At 37.1% G+C, this 19478-nt stretch overlaps 1 protein-coding gene across 18 annotated transcripts in view; it reads right to left on the bottom strand.

Annotated features, from left to right (window-relative positions):
- PRR16 (proline rich 16) overlaps positions 1–19478 on the bottom strand; it is a 1143323-nt gene that overhangs the window by 921044 nt on the left and 202801 nt on the right. The window contains exon 5 of one of the 18 annotated variants that reach the window (XR_015167092.1): positions 5612–5715. The exons of the other annotated variants lie outside the window; for them this stretch is intronic. The gene's annotated coding sequence lies outside the window, so the exon portion shown is untranslated. The remainder of the gene's footprint in view (positions 1–5611; positions 5716–19478) is intronic. 18 annotated transcript variants of the gene reach the window in all.

The following is a 19478-nucleotide window of genomic DNA, read 5'->3' on the forward strand; positions in this document are numbered from 1 at the left end:
TAAATTAACATAGAAATGAATAAACATCTTCTATCCTCTGGAAGAGGGAATGGCCACCCATTCCAGGACTCTTGCCTGGAAAATTCCAAGGACAGAGGAGCCTGGCAGGCAACAGTCCATGTGGTCACAAGGAGTAGGACACAACTGAGTGACTGAGCATCTCTGAAATGCTCTGCATATTTTATGGGGGTGGTAGTATGGTGTAATGGATAGGCCCCTCTCCTACCTGGATGTGAACTATCCAAGAAGGGACTGTGAATGAATTCCACTTTAGACCTCAGGGAAAACACTGAAAAGATACTCTATTCTTTTGGCCTATGTTCTGCTGACCTTCTGAATACTAGGAATGCTAGGAACAAGGTAAATCTAAAGAAAATGTGCCAAAGAGATCTTGTATCAAGCAGGAAGGAACACTCTTGATTCACATGTGCATCTTCCCAATTCATCAGGACCAGGCAAATCTTCTCAGCATTTGGAGTCAAAGCTCCCTAGCAATGTCTCCACTGGAGGATTAGGAAAGTGGAAGGGAGGAGGGCTCTCCACGTACCCACCCCCCTCCAACTCCAGAGATTCTGATCATGTAAACAATGTGTGAACCCCTGCTATATTTAAAATGGATAATCAGCAAGGACCTATTGCATAGCACATGGAACTTTGCTTAGTGTTATGTGGTTATGTAGCAGCAGCAGAATGGGAGAGGGATTTGGGCAGAATGGAAACATGTATATGTATGGCTGAGTCCCTGCTCTGTTCACCTGAAACTATCACACCATTGTGTGTTGATCAACTATACCACAAAACAAAATAAAAAGCTAGGAAAAAAAAAAAAAAGACTGTGTGAAAAAGGTGAAAGAAGAAATACAAATGAATAACAGCATTTCTCAGAGCCCTCTTTTTACATCCACTGTGAACTGAAAAGGAGGTAGAAGACTGACTGAGAATTTGTAGCCTGAAGGTCCAAGCCACCTCTCACCCCTTCATATATACACTGTGTATGAAAAGATGACTCACTGCAAGAAAAGAACCAAATAAAACTACCTTCACTGAGTTATTACACATATAAATAGTTACTCAATACACAGTTCAACTCACATATTTGCATTTATTTTTGATTAAAAATATTATCCTGGGTGACCTAGACGATTAATACCCTAATTTTAAATATTTTCTTAATGTGTTACATTAAAAAAATGAGTAAGACTCATCTTGCTGTGCTCCAAGATGGTCTCAAAAGAAACTCTCCTCAACTTTTTCCAATCAAACAGCTCACTGTTTACAACCAACTTTTAACTCCCATGAAACACTAAGCACCAAGTTCACTTTTGGAAATACACACATCACATTCAATCCTCAGTGCTCCCTTTGTACTTTACTTCATTTCTACTAACAGGACAGAAGTTTGGGGAGCTGCCACATTCTAACAGGAACCTGGCCAGGCTTAATGAGGATTTTTCACAGTAGCCCGAACTCCACAATACCACTGGACCTCATCACCACACTGAGAAGCCAACACTAACTATAGCTATGCTGCTGTCCTTGAAACTGCAATATAAAGATTCAAGACTGAGCACGTAATAGCCATCAGTGGACTCAAGCGCCACCTACAGGCTATTACATCTCTATTTAATTATTTTCCTAGTCACGAAGAGTTGGACAAACTGAGCGACTTCCCTTTCACTTTTCACTTTCATGCGTTGGAGAAGGAAATGGCAACCCACTCCAGTATTCTTGCCTGGACAATCCCAGGGACGGAGGAGCCTGGTAGGCTGCCATCTATGAGGTCGCAAAGAGTCGGACACGTCTGAAGCGACTTAGCAGCAGCAGCAGCAGCAGGACAAAATTAAAGGCAATACACCAAAAAGCGTGGTAAATCACCTGGACCAGCAGAAACTAAAGCTGATTCTTATGACTGGACTATTCATTAGTTTAACTTTAATTCAATGGGCCATAATTACTCCACAATGGGCATAACTTAAAATATAGCAGAGAACAAAGTTTCTATATTATTATCAGAGGAAGTGAATTACTTACTTATTCTATACTATTGTGCTGATATATTAATAAAAGCATGTATGCTTAAAAGATGATATAATATTAAGAAACTATTAAGATGATAAAATATTAAGAAAATATTGGCATTAATATTATTTCCTTCTTGTGCTTTTTAACCTGCTTAGATCATTAACCTTTGATGGTTAATATAAAATATCTCATTACATGTATACACTATGTCTACACAGTAGTTAATGAAGTGCTTAGAGAGTATTAGGGAAAATTTGTCTGTATAATAATTACCTAAATTATCATATTTAGTAAGTATCTACTTTGAAATGAGCACTGTAATAATAAAAAATCTATTTTGGAGACTTGCATTATGCAATTTGTCTACCTAATGGAAATGAAATCATTTGCCTTATAAAATTTGGCTACATTAACTGAAATTAAGTGATTAAAATTAAATAACTAAGAAATATTTGTTTAGTTTCTACTATATCCTCAACACTGAGCTAGTTAGGAGCGAAACAAGGAAATGAAAGGCATTTTCCCCTATTATCAGATTGGTGGCACTACAACTGGAGAGAGGAGACATACAGATGAAAATGCAAAGATAAGTTCCAGAAAGCATGTTTTATAAGAATTGAAAAACATAAGAGATAATAGAAGAACTAGGATTTTAACTGAGTCTAGAATGAATAAATTGAAGTGGAAAATAGTACAGTAAATGGAAAAAGAGGTATGGTGGCATAAATGCATGAGGTGTATGTGCTCAAAAGATATTTATGGTCAAAACTGTATTTCTTTAGCATCTGCTCTGTGATAGAACTTTTATATACTTCTTTAGTTCTCACAATAACACTTTGAGGTGGCCACTGTTATTATCCCAATTTTATAGATGAGGATATCAAGGTTGAGAGAGGTTGAATAATTTGATCAAAGTCATTGGACTAAGTAGTAAAGTCGGGATTCAAACCCAATACTTTATCACTCCGAAGTGGGTGCTGTGAATCACCATGGCAATAATAAATAAATCATCTGTCTTTAAAGAATGCAGTGTATGACATGAGATCGATTTAGAAGTACAACAACCAGGAGACACATGGTGTATTCCAACTGGGTTATGCAAGTTGAGTGTGAAGCAGAGAATATTTATAAAGGTGTGTGCAAAGATGAAGGGAAACCACGAAAATAAGAGAGGATCCCAACACTAGTAAAATCATTTCCATCCCTTAGCCTGAAAGATGGAGTGGAGAGAGATAATTACCAAATCTGATAATTTGGTAATAACAATTATTATTCCCCAAAATAATAATTTGGTAATGATAATAATTACTCCCCAAAAGGGCAGTACCATTTGGCATCTCATTTGGCATCCCTCTCAAGAGATGACTTTTCAGTAGAAAGGAGGAATCTGGAGGAATAAATTCCCTGGCTTCATTCTCCTTCCTTTCCATTTCTCACTAGGGTTCCCACTGATGTAGTTCATGCAGATCATCCACCAGGGCTGCAGAGTAGTTGAAGAAGGGTGGAGAATGGATCTGGAGAAGCACATGGAAGGGAAAAGATGCTAGAATATTCTGTGAGGTTCTCAAATGTTAGGCTGAACTATTTAGACTTTTTTCTTTTGGGGATAAAGAATCAATAAATGTCCAGGGGTGAGGGAACTGCATATGAAAGAACTGCCCTGAGAAGATTAACTTTTCATGAATGAGGATCGAATGAAAGACTGGCAGCAAGAACACTTCAGATAAGTCTTGGCATAAAGTTCCAGTGGGAGACTTCATGAGCCTAAGAGTGAATAGTAGTAGCAGCAGAAGAGAAAGGAAGAGGCTATGAGAATTAACTTAAAGTGGACTTTAATTAGAATGAGAATTAAAAGAAGTGGACTTCCAATCTCAGAGTCAGTGTGATCTATTGATGAGAGTCACCCTTCCTTTTCTATTTTGTATCTTTTGGGATTTATTTGAACAGGTTATTGCCTTTCAGTCCATCATCAAAATCCTTGGCTAACCGATGCCATTCATTACAAGAGTTATATATAAGTTGAGGGGTTAAGACAGTAGATCTCAGCATTAAGGACCTTACTTGAGTTGTTGAGGGGGAATAGGGAGAGGAATGAAAAGATACCACATACTGAAATATTACAACATGCGATTGGTCCTCCTCAGCAATTTTACATTTACATTTCCCAATACACCTGGGAGTAGACATTTATAGAAAGAGACATTTGTTAAAGTTCACATAGACAGTAATGATCCTTATAAATAACAACAATAATAATAAGTTATATATAAAACTTAAGAATATGTAAATGTTCATGAAATCTGGGTCTGTACCCTTGTTTTATGTTGCAACTTAGTAAGCCTGATTGAAATACACTTAGTATCACAATTTATGATTTATTTTAAAATATATCTTCCAAAATATATTAATTTGATTCCTAAAATAATCAATTTGGTAAGGTAATATAAACAAAAGAGGTCCAAGAGATAGTGACTTTCCTACAAGACTAGTATGTCAGAGCTATCAAACTCAGCAGCTTGTATGTTCTTCTTTTAAATTATCACATTATGTCATGTCTCTTGACTTAATACATTACATCAAGATGTGCATTTTAAGCACACTGAAGTTAAAAAGGGACAAAATCCTCAAAACCAAAGCTGGAGGATGAACGCCTGTAAAAGCATCTTATTGTTTCATAGGTGTTTCTTAAATATACACACAAAAAACAAGAGACTAATGGTGGAAGTTGAAGTTAAGACAGAACCTGGTTTCCTCCTTGCCTCCTGGGAGAAGTTCTCTCAGGGTCACTTGAGATACTGCCTCTTGGGCTTGAAGTCCTAAAAATTCCCACTAAATAAAACATAATTCTCAAAAACAGAGAGAGAGAAAGAAATCGAAAGGTTCATTTCAGGACTATAATTTTCACTAGTTTTCATAGCTCTCAGTGATGCCACCAAAGTGAAGAGACTCCTGGAATGGCAAATAGAAAATCAAATGGGCTCAAACCAGGTAATCCGAAGTGCTATTCACTCAAAGTTCCACTTTTGGGGAAGAAAAACTATGCTAAGAAATGAATTGAAAGGAATGACAAATGGAACACCGAAGCAATATTTTCAGCTCAAATTCAGCAAAATGCAGTCAAAGCCAGAGAAATTTGTGTTTGCAGAGATAGAAAATCATAAACCAAAGAGATTAAAGCCTGTACAGGATAATCTAAAAGTTGGAAGTTTTGAACTTTCCTGTGTATCTAAGTGAGTGTATCCTCTAATTGAGAGCTATCACCATTAAACAATGGTATTTCTTTTCACTTTCATAAATTATATGGGTAATTATTTCCAAATAATACATCAGAAACCAGCAAAATGAAATAATGCCCTCATGCAGGCACCTACCTCTATCTCTGGCTGCTTAGAGGTGTATCAAACTACCTTTACTTTTTTATTCAAGAGTTCAGGGCGCTCATTCCTATGTTTGGAACATTTAGAAACAGTTAAACAAAATAGGTTCTCCCTGGTGATACAGTGAAGGAGAGGTAAAAGATGCGGGTTCAGTCCCTGGGTTGGGAAGATCCCCTGGAGAAAGGCATGACAACCCACTCCACTATTCCTACCTGGAGAATCCCATGGACAGAGGAGTCTGGCGGGCTACAGTCCATAGGGTCACAAAGGGTCAGACATGACTGAAGCGACTTAGCACACAGTGATCCAGTAGTAGCTGCAAAGTGGAGTCCAGAAAGTAAAACTTGAAGTCCACACAATTAAAAGAATGACATGATTAGGCAACAATGGACACTAAAATGCTTTTGTGGGGAAAGCTAATTAATATTGATTGACAGCTTTTCTTCAAAGAAGCAGAAGCACAAGGAGAGAAAGGGAGACTTCCCAACTCCATAAAAGGGATGATGTTCTCCAGGTTTCACCAAGAAATACAATTTCAACTTATGTTTTTAAAAATTCCAAGGCAATGCCTGTATGGCAAGTCTATAGAGATGGAAACTCAGGCACAGAACTACACTTCGAGCCATATCAAAGACTCTGATGTGCACAGGCAACATGGTAACTGAAGAGCTGTCTAATTTCAAAGAACCCAGAGAGACTAGACCATGGACAGGTCAGAGATAAGCAGTCTGGACACACGTGTGTGCTCAGTCGTGGCCCATTCTTTGCGACTCCATGGACTGCAGCTCACAAGTCTCCTCTGTCTGTGGAATTTTCCAGGCAAGAATATTGGAGTGGATTGCCATTTCCTCCTCCAGGGGATCTTCCTGACCCAGGGATCGTACCTGCATAGTGTGCATCTCCTGCCTTGGCAAGCAATACTTTACCACTGCACCAGCTGGAAAACCCCATGGGGTTTTCCCCATAGAAAACCCTCAACATGTATATATTATTATACATGCAACATTGTTTTAAAATAAAGTTATGTGTGGCATTAGACTTAAACTCAAAGTATAAAGTAAATATACTGATGATTAGATAGCTAAATAAATGGGGGAGAAAAGACAAATCATTCTTATAGAATTACAAATAATACATAAAGATACTCCTCTCTCCAGGAAGTACTTTAACTCTCCCCGCACTATGGGTGAGCTGGACTTAGCGACTTGCTTCCAAAAAATAGGTAAAAGCAAAAGAAGAGAAACCTAGCTAGAGTGGAGAAACCTAGCTCAGAGTACCTTAACCAGGTGATGAAGGCTAACATCACCATTATCTCATGCGGATACCATGTTCCTCTGATGTGATAAAAAGAGAGTCTCACCTCCCAGTCGAATCATTGGTCAAACATCAGACAACCCCAGACTGGAGGACACTTCTAAGGGACCCCTAGGCAGCACTCCTCAAATTAGCAAGGTCATGAAAAACAAGAAAAGACTGAGAAGCTGTCACAGAACAATAGATACCAAGAATACATGACAACTACAATGTGGTCACATAGGCAGGATCCTGCACCAGGAAGAGGACATCAATAGAAAGACTAAGGAAATCCAAATACATCCTGAAATCTAACATTAATGTACCAAAACCACATTTTTAATTTTGAAAAGTGTACCACACTAATCTAACAATGCCAGAAACTGAATGAAGGCTATCAAGAAAATCTCTTTGCAAGATTTATTTAAATCAAAAATTACTCAAAGATAAAAAGCTTGTTTAGAAAAATCAAGTTATGGCCAAGATCCAAAGAACAAACAAATACAAAAATACAATTGCTGCCTTGAAATTGGACTTGCTGATATTAGTGGGTATTGGTGAAATTCTGGAACATCTGAAAGCATGTAGTAATACTAGACTATCCAAGGCAAGACAGCTATGGTTATTATGATGGGCAGATAATTATGGTAACTGTGTACTAAGAAAGGAAAGGACTTCCCTGGTGGGCCAGTGGTTAAGAATTCACCTTGCAATGCAGGGACGTGGGTTCAATCCCTGGTCTAAGGATTGAACTAAGCTCTCACATGCCAAGGAGCAACTAAATCCGTGCAAGTCTGTGCACCACAAAAAAAGATCTCTCATGACGCAATGAAGACACTTTTTGCAAGTAAGATCAGATGCAGCTAAATAAATAAAAATCTTAAAATACATATAAAAAAGGGAACTAGATACTTTTTGATATACAGCTATTTATTGAGCAAATGCTTTTTTCTATACCCAATGGAAAGGATCAAAATCAGTTTGTTTTTTCAATCAAAGACAATAGTAAAAATTAACTTTTTGGTTCATGAAGCTTTATTAACTTTCAAGTTTTCTATCATATAAGTCTATAGGGACCTTCATTGACTGGATGTTCCTTATAACATTAGGTTATAATATTATATTGATGATATAATGCTAATTGTACCCAGAAAATGCAAATGTCAAGTGACTTATATGCTAGTCTTCCCATCGTAGAGAGTCTGAGATTAAACACTCTGAAGACTCAAGGGCCTGACATATTGACATATCAACAATGTATTTATAGACCTACTTGACTGCAGAATGCCAGAACAGCACTAATGAAGAAAGAGAAAATCATTGAATGCATGCCTCCCACTACTATGAAAGTGACAAAGCACTGATGGGCTTGAAGTAAGAATACTGCATATGGGAGTGTTTTTTTTGTCTCATTTATAGGATGACCCAGGCTTCCCAGGGGGTGCAGTGGTAAAGAATCTGCCTGCAAATGCAGGAGACACAAGAGATGCAGGTTCGATCCCTGGGTGGGGAAGATTCCCTGGAGAAGGAAATGGCACCCCACTCCAGTGTTCTTGCCTGGCAATCCCAAGGACAGAGGAGCCTGGTGGGCTATGGTCCATGGGGCCACAAAGTGTCAGACACCACAAAGAAACTGAGTACCCACATAGGATGACCCACAAAAATGCCCATTTTGAATGGAACAGAGAATAATAATAAGTTTTACAATAAGTCTAGGCTGTGGTGCAAGCTACCCTATTAAAGTGAAAGTGAAGTCACTCAATTGTGTCTGACTCTTTGCAACCCCATGGACTTCTCCAGACCAGAATCCTGGAGTGGGTACCCTTTCCCTTCTCCAGGGTATCTTTTGAACCCAAGTTTCCCACATTGCAGGCAGATTCTTCATCAGCTGAGCCACAAGGGAAGCCCAAGAATATTGGAGTGGGTAGCCTATCCCTTCTCCAGCTGATCTTCCCAACCCAGGAATCGAATTGGGGTCTCCTGCATTCCAGGCAGATTCTTTACCAACCAAGCTATAAGGGGAGCCAAATGATCTTGGCTCCAAATGATCTTGAAGATCCAATGGTGCTGGAAATACCTGTAATGGATTAGGATTCTTGTTGGTTTTCCATTAAGACCCAATCATAAAATCCAAGTATAAATATGAGGACTTCTACTTCTACTCCATATGAGGAGTGATGAGGGCCAAAGTTAGAATAATTGAAACAATGGCTTTCAAAATTCAGGGAGCAAGCACATCTGTCAGTGATCCCAGGAGACATGAAACAAATCATGAAATGCCATAGTTGCCCATTTTACTACCTATAGATAATTTTAGACCACAGTACAGAGACAGTGAACCTAGGCCAAGGTCCACAGAGACTGCCAGATCTCCCTGTGAAGTAGGGATAAATATGGAAGCCTGGAGAGGCAAAACCAACCAAAAATCACATTACATGGGAGGAGAGGACTTCAAAGAGAGCACTGGAGAGCTTCAGAGGGTTAACCTAAAGTCTCCAGCTAAGTACTGATCAACATATACATGTGATAGATCTATTTGAGGAAAGAACCAACAGAATAGGATTCAAGAGAGAAATCTATGAAATTCACATGAATTTTCTAAGTTTCCATTCAGTAAAAAATTAATCACACCAAATGTCTTAAAGGGCTTTGAGAGAAAAAAAATAGCTTGCCATATACCTGGATCCCATTAACAGTCTTGATGTCAATGTCATTTAGTACATATAAATTGCGAATAGAAAAAAAAAATATATTAAAGGGAATTCTCCTAGGGACTTAAAATTTTGCGTTTTATCTTATAGGTTTCAGGAATTTGACTTTTTGCTATTCCCTTGCTAATTAGGAAAAGGAATCATTATAGATTGAATATAATGAAAAAAAAATGGAAAACAGAAAAACTTGGGAGCCCAGAAGAGATTCAAGAGCTGAATAGCAGCCTTTGAAAAACCACTTTCTTTCTTCAAGCATCATAATCTTATATTAAAGGGCCCTTAACTTAAAGCCAGGGACACACTTGTTGAGCCATATTCAAGAAGGTAAATGATATTCAGCACATCTATCAGTTAGATATCAAAAGGATAGAAAAATCAGCTTTGCCATGATAGAAATTCTGGGCAAGCAGCAACTGAGGATCAAAACTCCATTATTAGTTGGAAGCTCTAATACTGTGGTCACCTGATGCAAAGAACTGACTCATTGGAAAAGACCCTGATGCTGGGAAAGATTGAGAGCAGGAGAAAAAGGGGATGACAGAGGATTAGATGGTTGGATAGCACAATCAACTCAATGCACATGAGTCTGAGCAAACTCCAGGAGATGTGAAGGACAGGGAAGCCTGGCGTGCTGCAGTTCATGGGGTCACAGAGTCAGACACAACTTAGTGACTGAAAAACAACAAATTAGTTGGAAAGCAGGGATGTAGAACACAGAGAACCTAGAATTACAGCATAAAAAATAGAGAAGGTGAAACAAATTCTTAAAACATTCTTCTGCATTAGTCAGAAGCAACTTTTCTTAGAAAAAGCAGAGGTCCTCAAGATAAATGTCTATGGGGATCCATTTATCCAGTGAGCTACTTTAAATATTACACTAATTGTCAATACTGTATACTATTATCAAATGTGATATTCTGAATTAAGCTGAAAATTAATGCAGTAGCACATACTTTTTATGCCCAGATTCACTCAGAGTCATTATATTTAATATATAAATAAAAATTACTAAGAACCAGCTTCAGAGGCAATGGCAACCCACTCCAGTGTTCTTGCCTGGAGAATCCCAGGGACGGTGGAGCCTGGTGGGCTGCCATCAATGGGGTCGCACAGAGTCAGACACGACTGAAGCAACTCAGCAGCAGCAGCAGCAGAGCAGCTTCAGAAGGATGCAACAAGACACTGATTTTCTCCATTTTGAAAGACACTGATAAGGAATTACCTTGTCTAGTTGTACTAAATGTCACTACCTCTTAGATAATTTGTATACAATAAATTGATAAGGAAAAAAATTTCCTTTTTAATAAGGCATATCTATTGAAAGTCTGAGTTGAATATTAGTGTTTCACATATGATAGAAATTCTGAAATCATATTAAATTAAGGCTAAATGTGCTTACAGCATCTCATTCAATCAGGTTTTAACTGATTAAAACCTGATTTTTTTAATCAGAGAGATAAAAGATAAACAACGGGAGTTCGTGCTTTAGGGGATTTGAAAATTAAGTCAATAATTTTGGTATTTAAGCATAGAAAATAATCAATGACATGTAAATTTCAATCACACATATGAAGAGAATAAAAACGTTCCCTTGACTTTTTATCCAATATTAGAAAAATAAGTACATTTGTGGGACTGATAAATGCATGAGTCTCTTGTTTAGAAAAGCTGACAATAAATTCCTGAAAACAGAAATCCCCACTAATCATTTGGAAGTGATTCTGTGTCTTGTCATGAGAAGACTGGAGGCCAGACTCTCAAAGAGCAGTTTGATTCCTGGACCTAGAGATGGAAACACTTTCTGGGTGCAACAAATCTAATGTGTCAACATTGAAAGAAGATGCTGATCCAAAACCAGTCAAGAGAGACATGATCCAAAAAGGCACGGGAACACAGCCCTCTAAATCAAAGGAAACCAAAGGCAGCTATGAAAGCTCCTGCACAGTAATAAGCCTCTGAGTCCAAGCTGCTGAGAGGACATGCAAAGCATTGAGGCACAAATGATGTCGGGGGGAGGGCCTGAGCAGTCAGCACAGAATGGCGAGGCAGGGTTTTCTCTGGATGTCTACTGGTGTGTGATGAGGTGGGGCGCTCTTTTGAAGGCAGGTACAGGTGTGGGTAGGGGCTTCAGGAGGACTGACACACATTTACCAAATGCATCAAGAGAATTCATGGGCTGTTTTTCTCCGGGGAGAGAAGCAGCTCTCCAGCAGTTTTCACAACCTGGCACAGGCTAGATGTGAAACAGCACATCACATACACAATCACAGAGCACTGTTCTCTGCTGAGCGCAGAACTAACATTTCATATAAGAGATACAGTTTGATAAGGTCTTTTAATTACTAGAGCTATTTATACCAAATTTTCTTTCTTTTGATTCTGAGGATAAGTGGACATTCTAACATGCCCTGGTTATATGCAAATACAAGTGAGTCATGGCCCATTGCTAAAAAGCACAATTTATGGGAGTACAGCATGCTAATTACAGTACTTATTGAAAATCACCATTCTGACAACTATAATTTTGCCACCACCTTTCCAAATCCTAAACTGAAAAGTATCCTGGAGCAAATATATTTTAACTAAAATATACTTTTTGCAGCTGGTAAAAGTATCTGAGATTGAGTCCTCTTTTATGAACAATGCTGATTGCTCAGGCAAACAAAATGAATCATAGTAAGGGATACCACATGACACTTTTAAAATATTATGTTGAATACCATAATTGCCCAGTAACTGTTTTACTTTTTAAGACTATACTTCCCCATAGTGCATACAATAATTATTAATAACAAACTTCTATAAAACAATATCCAATTAATATTTATTGAGGGCACAACTACATACCAAACATTGTGCTTAACAGTGTACACGTAACTATCTATTTTCTCTCCTTTCTGTCTGTTTCTCGAATCTGCCCATCTGTTAATAGCTACTGGAACAACTACACTATTGTGTTCTAAATTCTACTCCTTTCAACTAACATTATGGTATGAGCAATTTAAAAAGAATCAAAAGTATAATTAGAGGAAATCATCTAGTTTATATAAGTTAACAAACATATATTAACTAATAAAGACAAAGGCTTAAACAACTTAAAGTGTTCAAATATGACAAGCTTACTTGATGATGTGTGATACTTACTATGTGATAAACTGAACCTCATAATCAATTTCAAAGTGAAAGGTTTGTGAAAAGATTTGCAATGGTCATAAAATTTTACAAAATACTAGTAAATATTTCCACTGTTTATCTTCAAACAGAATACTATAAAATAATCCTGAGGAAATGTAGATACTTTGCATTGTTATAATTAACGAGTCATTGTAGCACCAAATGGAAAAATCATTATTGCTAGACTTCAGGAAATAAATGTATAAAAATTGGGGGGAAATAGTTGTTGAATAGGTTATGCCCTTTAGCTATTGTCTCAAAAGACACTCCCCAAAACTCAGTGATTTAAAACAACGAGCATTAATTATTGCTTGTAAATCTATGGGCCAGTGTGAGGGTTCTACTGAACTGGGAAACACTCAGCTGATCTTGGCTGGCCTTGTTTTGTATCTGGGGACAGCTAGTATGTTGGCTGGGAACTGGTGCTCTAGGAAAGCCTCTTTCTCACTGCAGTTATTGGCTATAGGCTGAACAACAGGGTTGTCAGGATAATGTGTCTTCAGCATCCAGCAGGGTGGCCTGGACAGAGAGTTCAGAAAAAGAACAGAGGTGCCAACCTTCTTGAGGCCTCAGAACTGACACAGTCTCACTTCCAATGTCTTTGGCCAAAACAAGTCCAAGGCCAGCACAGATTCAACAACGTTCCATCTCTTGATAAGAGGAGTTTCAATGGAGTGGGTAAGTATTTTGCTTTGTTTGTAACCTGTTTTATCACATGAGAGTGAAAAGGAAAAGAATGTTGATGGTTCCCCATGTGTAATCCTAACATAGATTACACAGGGGTGTATAATGCAGCAGTTTTCTCTGAGAACTGTTCACTCCAACTATGGAGGTATCCTGTAAATAGCAGGTCTTTTCTTCTTTTATAAAGGGAACATGGCCTTCTAGTCAGAAATAACAGAATATAGAGGGACATATAATTCAAGATGGATCAATCAAATCAGCACTCAATAATTGAACTGGGTGATTTACAGACTTGAATTCGAGATTAACAGCAGAGCCCTAGGGGATCCTGAGTTGAGATTGAAAACCTGGTCTAGATTTCACCTTTCAGAAATTCTAATAATTAGTATTTCCTTAGATTATGTGGCATAATCCTGGACCATTCCATTCAATATCCTTTCTTGAATAAGCTTGCTTATATTGATTTATAGACCTAGAACCAAAGCAACTTAAAAAAAAAAAAAAGGTGCTGAATAAGCTTCTTTTTTTTAATCTTCTGTTTCTAAATTTTTCTCCTAAAGCAAAGCATCTTCACAGACATTAACAGACAGCAAAGACTGAGAAATGCCTAGTTATTTTATCTATTTTGAATATTTTTTATGAGTAGTGTTTTTCCCCCCTGGACACCATAACACTTGTACTTGCTACAGGAATTCACTTATAGTACTGTATTATTAAATACTTATAAATATTCCAAGAGTTAGAGCCATGAAATGGGAGAATTTTATAAGTGCATGGGACCTTGGTTAAAGATAGGAAAATGTTAGTGATTAGCTCAAAATTAGAAGAAGTTAGTGAAAGAACTGCTTTATATTTCACTGACATTTCTACTATCCTCATGAAATAAAGTGTTTTTTATGACATTGAAGGTTCCAACTTTTAATTTGGCAGCTAAAAATAAACTGTAATGTGACAACTCCTCTGGACTTATACTGCATATAAAACAATAATAATACCTACATATTATCAGAATGTTTTGAGAATAATAAATGAGTTAATACATGTAAAACTGATAGAAGAGCAATAGCTTAATAACAGGTGCTCAATACATATCAATACTAAGCATTTTTACCTGTTGTTTAAATATATTATTTTAAAAAATCAACTTTGATCATAATTTACATAGAATAAAATGCACCATGTTAAGTAGAAATTTAGGTGAGTTTGGACAAATGTTTATGCCTGCGTAAACACCACCACAATCAATATAAACTACACTTCCATCGATTTAGACTTTTATTATTGTGCTTCCTAGCCAATATTCACCCTGAGAAACTAATAACTTGTTTTTGTCACTATAGGTTAGATATCTGCTTTCTAAGTTTCAGATAAATGGAATGATACAGTAATCATTTGTGTCAGGCTTCTTTAACTTACTGTTTTTGTGACTCATCCATTTTTAAAAATATGTTGAGTACTCAACTCCTTTCAATTGCTAACTATTACATTGTATGATCACACCATAATTTAACCAGTCACACATGTGTGTGCTTAATCGCTCAGCCATGTCTGCCTCTTTGCAACCCTTTGGACTGTAGCCTGCCAGGCTCCTCTGTCCATGGAATTTCTCAAGCAAGAATAGGAGAGTGGGTTGCCATTTTCCTCCTCCTGTAGATCTTCCAAACCCAGGGATTGAACCCGAGTCTCCTGCATCGGCTGGCAGATTTTTTTTACCCCCGAGCCACCCAGCAAGCCCAAGCAGTCACATATTGATATATAAATCTTCCAACTTTGTTCTTCAAATTGTCTTAGCTATTCAAACCCCTTTCTATTTTCATTTGAATTTAGAATCAACTTGACAATTTCAGCAAAGATAGTTGTGGTGGTTTTGACTGGAACTGTGCTGAATCTTTACACCAATTTAGGAAGAATAGGTATTTTAACCATATTGCATTATGAACATGGTATATCACTCAATTTATTTAGGTCTATAAAATTTCTCTCAGCAGCATTCTTTAGCTTTCATTATACAAGTTTGGCTTTAGGTCTTTTATACTTTTTGGATGTTACTGTAAATGCTTTTTTTAAAATTTAATTTCTAATTGCTAATTTCTAGAATAAAGAACTACCACTTTATATTGACCTTGTATATTTCAATCTTTTTATAATTACTTCTTAGCTATAGTAATTTTTGTGATTTAAGACAATTTTACTCCATTTTTCCCATTTGTATGTCTTTTATACAATATTCTTGCCTTATTATACTAGCTAGGATTCTAGTAAAATCATGACTCACAGTGGCATTACCCATGTCAGAGTATAAGCATGCATTATCTACCTTTAAGTATGATAGTTACTGTGGATTTTTCATAGAGCCCCTATCAGACTGAGAAAGTTCTCTTTGCTCCTAGTTCACTAAAAAAAAATTTATCATAAATCAGTGTTGCATTTCTTGATGAATAAGCTCCATGACAAAGGTCTTGGAAATTATTTTTTTGACATGAGACTAAAAGCACAGGCAACATGAGCAAACATATACTCAGGGAACCACATCAAATCTCTGTACAACAAAAGAAACAATCAACAGAATAAAAAGACAACCTATGAGATGAGAAAAAAATATTCACAAAACACACATCTGATAAGGTGTTAATATCCAAAATATATAAGGAACTAACATAACTCAATAGGAAAAAGCTATAAACAAAATAATTTAAAACTTGGCAAATGGTTGGCAAAAATGTGAAAAAAAGGTAACACTTGTACACTGCTGCTGAGAATGTAAATTGGTTGCAGCTACTATGAAAAATTATATAGTTTCTCATAAAATTAAAAATAGAACTATAATATGATTCAGCAATTCCACTTCTGTGTATTTACCCAAAGGAAACAAAAACACTAACTCGGAAACATAGACGCCTCACCATGCTCACTGCAGCACTATTTACAATAGCCAAGATATGGACTCAACCTAGGTATCTATTGATGAAAGAATAGCTGAAGAAAACATGGTAATACAGATATCCCACAACTTACAATGGAGTTTCATTGCAATAAATCCATTGTATATCAAAATGTTTTAAGTCAAAATTCATTTAATACCCTTACTCTACTGAACATCATAGTTTAAGTTCAGTTCAGTTCAGTCGCTCAGTCGTGTCTGACTCTTCACGACCCCATGAATCGCAGCACGCCAGGCCTCCCTGTCCATCACCAACTCCTGGAGTTCACTCAAACCCATGTCCATCGAGTCAGTGATGCCATCCAGCCATCTCATCCTCTGTCGTCCCCTTCTCCTCTTGCCCCCAATCCCTCCCAGCATCAGAGTCTTTTCCAATGAGTCAACTCTTCACATGAGGTGGCCAAAGTATTGGAGTTTCAGCCTTAGCATCAATCCTTCAATGAACACCAATGAAAACTGATCTCCTTCAGAATGGACTGGTTGGATCTCCTTGCAGAGCAAGGGACTCTCAAGAGTCTTCTCCCGTAAATATGCTCAGAACACTTACGTTAGCCTTCAGTTGGGGAAGATTATCTAACACAAATATATTTTATAATAAAAGATTGAATATCTCCCGTAACATATTGAATATTGTACTGAAAGTGAAAAATAAAATGGTTGTGTGGGTAGTGAATGGTTGTACATGTATCAGTTATTTACCCTTGTGGTCCATCACAAGGCTGACTGAGAACTGCAGCTTATAGCTGCTTCCCAGGATCAAGAGTATCATAATACATATCACTAGCTCAGAAAAGATCAAAATTCAAATTTGAATTAATATAGTTTCTACTAAACTTGTATTGCTTTTGCACCATCATAAACTTTAAAAACAGGGAATCGCAACATTATTCAGGGACCATCTGTATATACAATGGAATGCTATTCAAATCATAAAAAAAAAAAATTCTTACCATTTACAATAAACTGGATATACCATGAGGCGTTATGCTGATATAAGTCAGATAGAGAAAGACAAACATCCTATGAGCTCACTTATAAGTAGAATCTAAGTTTTAAAAAAAGAAAATTAAGTTAATACATATGGAGAACAGAGACTTGCTTGGAAAATCCCACGGACAGAAGAGCCTGGTGGGCTGCAGTCCATGGGGTCGCGAAGAGTCGGACACGACTGAGCGACTTCCCTTTCACTTTTCACTTTCATGCATTGGAGAAGGAAATAGCAACCCATTCCAGTGTTCTTGCCTGGAGAATCCCAGGGTCAGGGGAGTCTGGTGAGCTGCTGTCTATGGGGTCACACAGAGTCAGACACGACTGAAGTGACTTAGCAACAACAGAAGTGAATAGGAAGTGGGTGAAATGGATGAAGGTAGTCAGAAGATACAGACTTCCAGCTATAAAAGAGTCATGGGATTTAGTGAACAGCATGGTGACTATAGTTAATAATACTGTATTGTATATTTGAAAGTTGCCAAGAGAGTAAATCTTAAAAGTTCTCATCACAAGAAAAAAACTTGTAACTGTGTTGATGGATGTTAGCTAGACTTATTGTGGTTATTATTTTACAATATATACAAATATTGAATCACTCTGTTTTACATATGAAACTAGTATAATATTATATGTTAATTATATATCAACAAAATTAATTATATCTAAAATAATTAATGTATGAAGAAAAACTTGAGAAAGGAGATAAGTTGACATTGTCTACATAATCCAAATCAGTAGTTATATTTCATTATACAGAATAATGTATAAAATTCAGAATTATCAGTAGAATTAGAATAAATCAGAATAGGGTTTTTTGGTGCAAAATTCTGTTCTTTCTGATCTATTTTCCATTGTTCTCAATCTTATTCACTTGCCACATGGGCTGGGTTCTGGAAGATAAGAGAATTTGGCAGCTATGTGCTTACAGATGATATTCTAAACAGAAATATGTATTCAACTGACTCTAACAAAGGATTAGGTACTCCCACCCTCTGTGCACTCAAAAACTTTACAGTTGACCCTCCACATTAGAGAATTCAGCCAACTTTGGATAGCATAGTGCTCTGCTACTTTTTTTATTGAAAAAAAAAAAAACCATATAAAGTGGACCGATGCAGTTCAAAACCATGTTGTTCAAGGGTCAACCATATTTGTTTTTCAATAAACTAAAATAACAGGGAGAGAATTCCCGGGTAAAGGCCACCATGAAATTTATCATAAAGCTGATATGTCTGGTTCTGAACTTCTTTCCAAATCAGGCATTACCAATTCTTTAATTCATCTTTGAAAGTAAATAAGTGGAACTATGGTGTTGGAGAAGACTCTTGAGATTCCCTTGCTCTGCAAGGAGATCCAACGAGTCCATTCTGAAGGAGATCAGCCCTGGGATTTCTTTGGAAGGAATGATGCTAAAGCTGAAACTCCAGTACTTTGGCCACCTCATGCGAAGAGTTGACTCATTGGAAAAGACTCTGATGCTGGGAGGGATTGGGGGCAGGAGGAGAAGGGGACGACAGAGGATGAGATGGCTGGATGGCATCACTGACTCGATGGACGTGAGTCTGAGTGAACTCCAGGAGTTGGTGATGGACAGGGAGGACTGGCGTGCTGCGATTCACGGGGTCGCAAAGAGTTGGACATGACTGAGCGACTGATCTGATCTGATCTGATATCAAGGGATCAAAAAGAAATAGTAAAGGCAAAAAAAAACCCACCTAGTTCCTACTTTCTCACTAGTATCAATAATGTGTTAACTACATAAGCTAATTTGAGAGGGTATTATGCCAATTCATAGTGTTCTATTGTAGACAACAAATTTTAGTTTTATTAAATTGAAATGTACCTTTAATTACCAAATTAATATTTTAGTCTTTTTGAACTACATTTAATTTTTTTTATAAAAAATATTTTTTATATAGTTTTTATCTATTTCTTAAGTATCAACCTTACAAGGGCTTCCCAGCTTGTGCTAGGGGTAAAGAACCTGCCTGCCAACACAGAAGACATAAGAGACACAGGTATGTGCTTGGTTCCTTATTTCAATATTCAGCCCTTGAACCTTTCCCATGACCATGTGTAGTATACACCAAAATTCTAAATTCAGCCTAATCTGATACAATGTTGTGACACTCAAGAGTTAAAACACTTTCGAGCAAAATGCATATGACTCAGTAAGTAAAAAACCAAGTAAGGGCTCATAGAAATAAGGGTTATATAGTTAAGTACTTTCCCCTGGGATCTTAGTGGGAAAACTAAGAAACTGTGAATCCAGGATATTACTGTTTC

Source organism: Bos grunniens, chromosome 7 (assembly GCF_055505025.1).
Source record: "Bos grunniens cultivar Pamir isolate PY7600 chromosome 7, Bosgru_T2T1.0, whole genome shotgun sequence".
Lineage (NCBI taxonomy): Eukaryota > Metazoa > Chordata > Mammalia > Artiodactyla > Bovidae > Bos > Bos grunniens.